Consider the following 10,518-nt stretch of genomic DNA (forward strand, 5'->3'; position numbering starts at 1 on the left):
TCCTTGCTAAGGGGCAGAAAAACAAGTTATTTGGCAATGCCGGCTCCTGTAAAAAGAGTCTTGAGAAAGCTAAGTTGATTCCTGTGGTCTGTCCTTTCACATTGAGAAGGCTAAACAAATTCCTATGGTCTGTTCTGGGCCAATTCCTCACAAGAGTAAGAGGGAAGGTGCCTGCCACAGAGGCATGGGATGGGATGGGGTGACGGTAGCAGGAGGGGTACTGGGAACATTGGTGGTGGGAAATACACACCGGTGGAGGGTTGGGTGTTCGATCATTGTATGACTGAAACTCAGTCATGAAGCCTTGTAACTGTAGCTCATGGTGATTCAATTTTTTTTAAATTTTTTTAAAAAGAAGTAGGGTTGCATGCATGACTTTCCACCACCATGCCCTCCCCCACTGCCTGCTTCCTTCCATCCATCCCTCCCTTCCCATCCCAATGTCCCTTCCCTAGTTTCTCCACCCTTTTCCCCATGTTACATTTCCTACAGTTTGGGTGGCCTTTGGGCATTTCATTATCCCCCTATTCTATGTCTTTATAACCCATACGTGAGAGATGTTATTCTCTGTCTTTTCCTCTACTTCTAACTTCACTTAGCATGATACCCTCATGATGCTCTCTCTCTGGATCCATCCAGGTAGCGGGAAATTGCATAATTCATCTTCTCTTATAACTGAGTAGTATTTTGTAAAAAAAAAACCCTATCTGCCGAGGGTGGGGGTGGGAGTGGGGGGGCTTTGGCAGCTGGGGGAGAGCTCTGAGGCTCTCCCCATCAGGCTGTGCCCAGGTTTAGGGGGGGGGAGGTGTTGGCCCCAGGCCGCTCGCACAGCCAGGGTGGCCCAGGCCATGGGGCAGACAGAAGAAGAAACGAGGGTCAAACCAATTGATCAGTCACCGTTTATTCCATTCTCTTCATGTGCCTGTTCCAGTCTCTCTGAGCTCCCCATTTCTCCTCTCTCCTCTCTCTTCCCGGCGCTCTTCCTCCCTAGCTCCTCATGCCTCTATCCCAGCTCTCTGGTTTCTTCCTTTCTTCACCAGTCTCTCCCCTTACTTGTCTCTCTGCACGCTAGTCCTACCCAGCAAAATCAACATAAGAAAGCCCTTTCTGAGGGCCCACCAGGTTCAAAGGAAACACCACCTAGAGGCATTCCCCTCCTCCTAGCATCTTAATTAACATCTCAATATTAGTTATTTTTGTATGGGCACAGTAAGAGATATATTGAATTGAGACTTGTAGGGCAGCTCTCCAGGGAACATCTTGCCACAGACTCAGACTACAGTACTCAGGCCAGATTAATCATTTCTAACCCTAGCAGGGTCCAAATCTAGTTATTACTTTTTTGGATTATGACAGCATTTGTCCACGACCAAGCTCTTAACTTATAGTTAAGCATTAGGCGCTTTGGCCAGGCCCATCTCAATGCCAGGGTAGCACAGAACTCAAAGCTTGACCTGGGTCCATCCCGTCCCTCGTCAGGACCCTGACTTTGGGGGAAGCTAGGAAGCAAGGGCAGCTGAGGCTTAGGTCTATCGAACAGATGCCCGGGAGGAAAATATCATGTAGAGTCAAATGACTCCCAGGTTACAAAAGCATAGCATTTGCTACAGTCTTCCTGTGCCCAGACAACAGGACATGGCTCTGAAAAAAATGGTGCAAAGGACTCAAGGAGAAGAGAAAAGTAATATTTACAAGTCTACAGCACACAAAGAAAAAAAGTTACGAATAAGCACAGAGGAATGGGAGCACTGTGGTGGGAACAACCCAATAAAACTAAAGTACGTGAGGCTATGCTATCTTACAGTATTCCGTTGTTATTATACATACCACAATTTCTTCACCCATTCTTGGACACTTGTGTTCTTCCCAGATTTTGGCTATTACGAATGCTGCTACAATGATCATGGGCCTTTTTTGGGATGTTTTTAATTAGCCAGGTTCCAGCCCACCTGCTGACTCCTCAAAACTGCCTACGAAGATCCATTATATTCTCTGGAAAATAATAGGATGCAAAGTAAGTCAGGAATTAACCAAAATAAGCCTCCTGAGTCCTTACCAGTTAACTACTGTATTCCCAGACAAGCGCTGAGGCTGTGTGAGTTAAAATTCAGAAATCTAAACTCAACAGACCTTATCCCTTAATAGCACAGACCTTAACCTTTAACTTAATAGAGTCTGCTAGGGAGAAAACAGACACTAAACAAATGTCTTCAATGATTAAATTGGGACCTGTGTAACATTCTACCAAGAGACAGGAGGTGTGCAGGGGGAGCCAGCACTGGGGGCTCAAAGAATGAACCCTGAGGACTTGATGTTGACTCTTGGATTAATGTGTGAACGCATGCTAGCAAGAAGAAAGAGCAGCGGCAGGTACAGAGACTGATACGGGGTAGAAAAGAGCGTGACACACCCAAAGATGTGGGGAACATTTCATCGCCCCATTTTCTGAAATGAACAGAAACGCTTCTCATCACTAATCATCAGGGACATATGGATCCAAACAACAATGAGATATCACCTCACACCACAGAGACTGGCCCACATCCAAAAGAACAGAAGCAACCGGTGTTGGCGTGGATGTGGGGAGAAAAGGACTCTCCTTCACTGCTGGTGGGAATGCCGACTGGGTCAGCCCTTTTGGAAAACAGTATGGAAACTTCTCAAAAAATTAGAAATTGAGCTCCCATTGGGTGGGGGTAGGGGAGGGATGCTGGGACCATTGGTGGTGGAAAATGGGCACTGGTGGAGGGATGGGTACTCGACCGTTGTATGACTGAAATGCAAGCACGGAAGTGTTTAAGTCTGTAACTTTACCTCACAGTGACTCACTAATAAAATTTAAAAAAAAAAAAAAAGATGTGGGGAACAGAACAGATCAGAGCTGGCAGACACCAGTGCTTGCTGGTCTCTGTCACCATAACCAGATGAAGGGCAGTGACTTACACCAGTGTTAGCTTTACTCTGTTTGAGAATCCGGAGCTGTTCTTAGGTCATATCACCAAAGCTTTGTGAAACTAACAAATGAATCAGCCCTGAACACAGATCCAGAGATACAGAGTCCTTGGAGTATTGTAGTGTCTGTTTGGATTCCAGACCTCATCAAAAACCATCAGACAAAAAAAAGAAGAAAAAAGAAAAAAACAAATTCATAAATGGAAATGAATTTGACAAACTTAGAGTATATTGTTTTGCCTTAGGGAAAGAAAGAGGAAAAAACAACTTTGTATTGGTCTTCTCTCAAAGAGAAATTTTATATTTTAGGAGATGATTTTTTTTTTCCGATCCATTGAAAACAGAGGGGGGAAGTTGTTGAAATCAGAGTGTTAAAAATAAAGGATTGACCCCACCCAACTCTCAGGATGGTTCCCAGCACCTCCAGCCCAAAACATTAAATTATCCGGATTATTGGCTGAATTTCACAAAAAGAAAAAAAAGGAGGGGATATAAAGTTATTTCTTACCAATAAAGAGAATTAAGTCTTAACTTATGTTACATAGAGAGAATTAAGTCATTTTCTTGCAGGCATTTCTAAAACTGTATTTTTCTACGCTGGAGACAGATTCTACTTGAGTGAAGAACAGTGAGCTACAATAGCTTGCAGGAAGCCTGCTGCCCTGTGAAGTCCGTGCAAAAAGAACAAAAAGAATAAGAGACTAAATTGAAACAACAGTGACATCTAGTGGAAAACTCAGTAACCGCACTTAGTATACCAATATCTGACTGAATGAATAAATCCCTCCACAGACGAATATTAAAACTAATTAATTCGTTTAAACTTTGATGCAAACCTGTATTAGTATTCTATTTTTCTATTTCTGTCACATCCACATACACGTTATGGAAAAGCAAGCCCCCAGTAATCAGACAGCTGATGGGTACTAAGCCCTCCAGAAAGACGGGCAGATTATAATGTAAGTTCTCTGATAGTCATGGTTTAAAGGTAAACCCAACAGAATTGAAATATTTTAATTAAATTCTCAACAGCTACCCTCCTAACTCACGTCTTGGGTTTTTCATTTTGGAAGCCAGGTACATATTCTCTGTGGCTGAGATAAAGGGCAAGTTGCCCTGGAGAAGTCATCAGAAAGAAAAAGATGACATGATTGTCAAACCTGTATAGATATATCACTGTCATCCCATTGTTCATCGATTTACTCAAGTGGCACCAGTGACGTCTCTATTCGTCCCCGCCCTAAGATTTTAGCAGCCTCTCCTTACTCGTCTTTCCTAACGATGCCTATTGGAGGCTCTTTCAGGGTCAGGGGAATGAGACCCATTATTGTTACTGTTTTTGGCATATCAAATATGTCACATGGAGCTTGCTAGGCTCTACCATAGAGATGTACTCTTTTTAAATTTTCTTTTTGTATTTGGGCCACACACAGTGATGCTCAGGGGCTACTCCTGGCTCTGCATTCAGTAATTACTCCTGGCGGTGCCCTGAGGACTATATGGGATGCTGTGGATCAAACTTGGGTCAGCCAAGGCAAGCCGTCTACCGGCTATACTCTCATTTCAACCCATCTAGATGGACCCCTGCTGTTGCCTTCTATCTAGTCTCTTCCCAAAAAGATCATAGGGGAAGTACCTTTTGCTGTTGGTCGTCTTCCTCACCGTAAGTCCAAAGCCCTACCCTCATTATTCAGAAAACCTTGGCTTCACAAGACTGAATGTTTGTGAAAACCTAAAATCCATGTGTTGAAACCTCATCTCCAGTGTGACGCCTTTGGAAGTAATCGGGTCCTCAAGGAAAAAGTGCTCATCGAAGGATTAACACCTTACAGAAGAGACCCTGGATTCATTTTCCACTCTTGCCGTTTTAGGTCCTTCCTGAACCTGGAAGTGAGTCCAAAAGTCTCTGACCCAGAACTGAAGTTGAAACCTGCCTCCGCAGCACAAAAATCCCATGCAGGACCAGAAACTCCTATCTGAACTCTCCCTTCTGCCCCCAAAACTAAAGATTAAGACTAGTTCCTCATTCTGTACTCACTCTGTTTAAATGTCGATCAGATGAGGTGTGTACTTCAGGGAACCAGCCCAGAGCGGGGAATTTTTTGTTCATTCTGACACTCACGGTTTGCAAGCCCACCGCATCTTCCCTCTTCTCTTTCTCTGAGAACTTCCCCCTTCAGAGGATGCAGATGGGGTGGGTGCTGGGTGGACAGGAGGTCAGGACCTTCCAACCTGCCGTCACTCTGCCTACCAAGCTCTCCATCCATCCATCAACCCTTGCTTGGCCCTTGAGTAGAGTGAGTGGAGCCAGACCTTCTCAGCGGCAAGTTCACGGCCTCGCACAGGACACCACGCAAGTGCCCACCCCGCCACTGTCCATCAAGAAACAGAGCGTTCCTAAGTACAGTTACCATTCATAGAGGTGAATTGCTTTTGGGGGGGGACGTGTATTCTCAGACTTCAAAACTCATTTCCCCAATTAACCTCCTACCAAAATAACACATTAACCCTAATTATCATACTAACACATAGCAGAGGCCAAAAGCTCTGCTGTATCCTGTGGAAGCGTACCCAGGGAAGGTGCTTGTGTGCCACTTTTGCTGCTCTGGGTTCATTTTGTTGTGAGAGCAAAAATTACATCTTCCCCTTTCTTCCCATGAGCAAAAATGAATATAGGTTTTCCAAAAAGTGAACTGGTGAATGCGAATTTTCAAAAAAGAAGGAAAGCCCCAAGGACCAGTATCTTGGTCTTGGAACTTCTCAGAGCTATGAGAAATGAAAGTCTCACAACCCAGTTAGTGGCATTTTGTTACACTTGCTTAAACAGATGGAGTGTTGTGGGATCTAACAATGCATATAATAAAAGATCCCCCTTTCGAATGAAACGATTACTATAAATATAGGTGCAGACTCTCCGGTAATTCATAGTTCCCTCAGTAGACAAAAGGGCCAGAAATATTGCTCCATAGTTGGAAGCCTGTCTCATGAGCTGTGGGAGAAGGCAGCTGGAATAGAGAAGGGATCACTAAGTCAATGATGGTTGGAGGGATCGTTCAGGATGGGAGATGTATGCTGAAAGTAGGTAAAAAACCAAACATGATAGCCTCTCAGTATTTATATTGCAAACCATAATTCCCCAAAGCAGAGAGAAAGTATGGGTGAAATTGTCTACCACAGAAGCAGGGGAAGGTTTGAAAGGGGGGGTGTGTGTAAATACTGGAGACATTGGTGGTGGAGAATGTGCACTGGTGGAGGGATGGGTGTTCGATCATTATATGACTGAAACTCAAACATGAAAGCTTTTACACTGTATCTCACAGTGATTCATTAAAAAAATAAATAAAATAAAATAATATTTAGTCCCCGGAGACACAGGTTTCACAGTAAATTCATCACTGACTAGATATTGCTTTTCTAGAAGAGAAGTGAGAGGAAGGCTTATGTCTCATATTAGAAGAACTTCTTCCTCAGCCGTAGTGTCAAGGTGGGGAAGGAGAATTAGTCCCCACAGAGGTAGAGTGTTTGGAGAACCAGCATATCAAGCAATGTGGGGTCTGCGGGTCTGTCCATCCCCCTAACATAACCCCCACAGGTCCATAGCCACTTGCCCACTCGTTGATCCTCTTCTTACTTTTCAGGCACAGTTCAAAGGTACTTCTGTTCCTTAGCCTGCCCTCCTGGGCACAGCTAATTGTTTCCTTATGTATGTACAAAGCTTACAACACCTTCTTAGGATTTCACAAAATTGAGATTTAAATGCCTAGCCCTGCCTCTTTGTCCAAGTAGACTGCACATGTTAGCTATTCAGTAAATGTTTAAAAGTCAAATTGAATTCAACAATGTGAATTTCAGACATGCTTGAGATGAGTCAATGCCATTAAAACTAAACTTTGTGGGTGATTGAACATTCCTCCCATTTAAGGTTCTGACAGTGAAATTACTATTACAAAAGGAGGTGCTGTTTCCCCATTTTGAGTTCTCAAGATTTGAATACAGTGAGCATAATACATGTGCTACTTTAACAAAAATTCCCCTAAGTCAGAAGAGATGACGTAACAGAGTTAAAAAGAAACTGGGAAACTGGGTATCAGAGAAAAAACTTTTATCTACAAACTGTTTTTGAAATGACTTTCATGTAAATAAGGTTAAAACCAAAGTTACAGCTAGAATGGCTTATTTTCTTTTATTTTCCCATTGAAAAGAACAAACATTTTCTACCAAATCTAGGTGATTGTGTTGAGGATAAGAATGGCCCAACATTTTCTATTCACACTGTCTAATTACACTGCCAAACATCAGAGCTCCAAATTTTGTGATTTCATCCACTTACTCAACTAGCCATCCAGGTAATCAGTGTTGTGTCACGCTACACTCTGGTCTTATCAAAGAAATCCCGGGCACTAACCTGGTCCTCCCAGGCTCCATAATGTTTTTTAAAGTAAAGTAAATCTTGATTTCTATCATAAAACTTGTATGTCCCCAGAACCCCTAGAGTAAGATTGAGTTGAGCTATGCAATTTCCGTCAGTCAAACCCAAATATCTGGAATCATGACAGACGATCCTGAATGGTGACTCCAACCTGAAAGTGGGTACATAGAATGCTCCAGCAATTCTTATTCAAGCTGTAAGCCCATTAGAGCAAAACACTGTCGCCCTGACTCCTTCCGACCATGATCAGTAGTCAAAGCCAGAGTGGAACTGAAGGGAGAAATGAGGATCAGACCTGAGGCACACCAAGACATGTCATCTTCTCTACTTACCCCAAACCAAATTGGACTACCAGGAAGATTTTAGTCCACTGGGAGGAAGGAGTCACCATTTTCCAATCACATCATCATCGCTAAGACTTAGAGACTGGAATCAAGGCAGAAGTTAGTAAGAGGTCAGTCATTCAGGTTTTATATAAAGCTCTCTTTATCATGGCTTTTGATTATTGTAGACCAGAAAAGTATTTGTCAGACTGTAAATTCTTCATTCTCCCCTTCTCTAACTATTCATCCCCCATACTTCCACCTCCCCAGGTGAAGATGGTTGAGAGAAACACTGCATTTGTTTTTGTTTTTTGTTGATTTTTTAAAAATTTTTAAAATTTTATTGAATCACCGTGAGATAGTTACCAGATTTTATGTTTGGGTTACAATCTCACAATGATCAAACACCCATCCCTCCACCAGTGCACATTCCCCACCACCAATATCCCAGGTAACCCCCCCTTTCCCACCCTCCCCCTGCCTCTATGGCAGACAATATTCCCCATACTCTCTCTCTGCTTTTGGGCATTATGGTTTATAACACAGACACTGAGAAGTCATCATGTTTGGTCCATTGTCTACTTTCAGCATGCATCTCCCATCCCAACTGGTTCCTCCAGCCATAATTTCCTTAGTGATCCCTTCTCTATTCCATCTGTCTCCTCCCCTCTGCTCATGAAGCAGTCTTCCAGCTATGGGGCAATCCCCCTGGCCCTTGTATCTACTGTCCTTGGGTGTCAGCCTCATGTGATGTACCCTACACTCCACAAATGAGTGCAGTCCCTCTTTGTCTGTCCCTCTCGAGAAACACTGCATTTGAATCCTCTTGTGATCACCACAAATCTCTGACAACACGAGGCATGATCAAAGAAACACAGAAACACCGTGGGAAAATCAACTGACAACCGAGGATGGCTATGTGGGGTGGGAGGATGGGAATTGGCTGAAGGGGCCCAAAAGAGTGTTACGGAGGGTCCCAAAGTGGTGCTTTGGTAGTGGGCGTGGCATGATGACACTGCACCAGAAATATCTACACTCGAGTAAACCAATGTTGCCTCTAAATCATTTTTGTTTGTCTGGGGGCCACACCCGGTGCGGCTCAGGGCTTACTCCTGGTTCTGTACTCAGGAATTATTCCCGGTAGTGCTTGAGGAGGACCTGCAGAGACTGACGCGATGCCTACTGCAGTAAGGAGGCACTGGAGCTATGGCACAGCGAGTAGGGCATTTGTTTGCCTTGCACGTGGCTGACCTGGGTTCAAGTTCTCCGTCCCTCTCAAAGAGCGCAGCAAGCTACCGAGAGTATCCTACCCGCACAGCAGAGCCTGGCAAGCTACCCATGGCGTATTCGATATGCCAAAAATAGTAACAACAAGTCTCACAATGGAAACGTTACTGGTAGCCGCTGGGGCAAATCAATGAACAATGGGACAACAGTGCTACAGTGTTACAGTGCTTGAGGAGATATGAGATACTGGGATCAAACCTGGGATGGCCACGTGCAAGACAAGAGCCCTATCCCCTACAATATCTCCGCAGCCCCTCTGAATAATTTTGAAACAAAAATAATCTCCAATAAAATATATGAAGCTAAAGACATACATAAAATATAAGCAAACATCCATTTTCAAAACTTTCAAAACTGTGCATATAAAATGACATTGATACATTATAATGCTAGCAATATTAGATACAAAATCATTCTTGTCACTAGTTCTGCTATAATGTGTGAAATTATGTCAAAGGACATGTCAACATATTAATGTTTCTAATTGGTAGTAAAAGTAAGTAAATTTTCCGTGTTGGATAGTACAGTGGGTAGAGCACTTACCTTGCATGTAGGTAAGTTCAGTCCCGGGTTCAGTCCCTGGAACTCCATGTGGTATTTCAGGCCCTCCCAGGAGTGATCCCTGAGCACAGAGCCAGGAATATGGCCTCGGCCAGGAGTCAGCCCTGAACACCAGAGTATGTCAGTCCCACATTTGCCAAAAATTTTGTTAAAGTAATATTTTAATTTTACTTTAGATTTAGAAAAAGAGGCATAAGGAGTCAGAGAGATACTGCAATGGGTAGGGAGCTTGGTAACATGTGACTAACACAGGTTCGATCTCTCGCGCCCATATGGTACACCAAGCCCTTCCAGGAGGGATGCCTGAATGCACAGCTAGAAGGAAACCCTGTTACTGCCAATTGTGGTCCCAAAACTAAAAGAAAAAAAAGTCTTAACTTAGATTTCTAAGTGAGAAAAAATGATAGTAGACTGCTATGTACTAAGGATATTGGTCGGTTCAGACCTGAATTTCTTTCAGTGTCATGAAGACAAAGACAAATGGCTATTTAAATTTAATTAATTTATTTAAGATCCTTCTCTGACCCCACAGGGCTGGGTTAGATTTCCCCTCTTCGTTTTCATAATGCATCCTAATTACATCCAGCCTATGTATCCCGCTGTATTAGATCGCCTCATCTTGTCTCTCTCTTTTCCCTGAGACTGATCTCAGCACTTAGCACCCTGGCTGGAATTTTACAATCTTTGTCAGGTGAGTGAAGAACAAGCCCTCTTATTTAACCTTATTAGTACATGTATGCTGTGTACACTTTTCTCCATCAATAAATGCACGCATCTTCTCAATGGAAGGGGCCTGGGGAAGACATTTGTGGCATAGGTCAATGACAATAAAAGAAGTTGATTACCCATTGGTTATTTCTTTATTTGCCCGCTTTTATTTATTCTAGAATCAACACTAACACTGCCTGTATGATTGAAGTACAGATCCCTGAGGGTAACATTTTAGAGGTTTATATATATATGTTT

Source organism: Sorex araneus, chromosome 1 (assembly GCF_027595985.1).
Source record: "Sorex araneus isolate mSorAra2 chromosome 1, mSorAra2.pri, whole genome shotgun sequence".
NCBI lineage: Eukaryota > Metazoa > Chordata > Mammalia > Eulipotyphla > Soricidae > Sorex > Sorex araneus.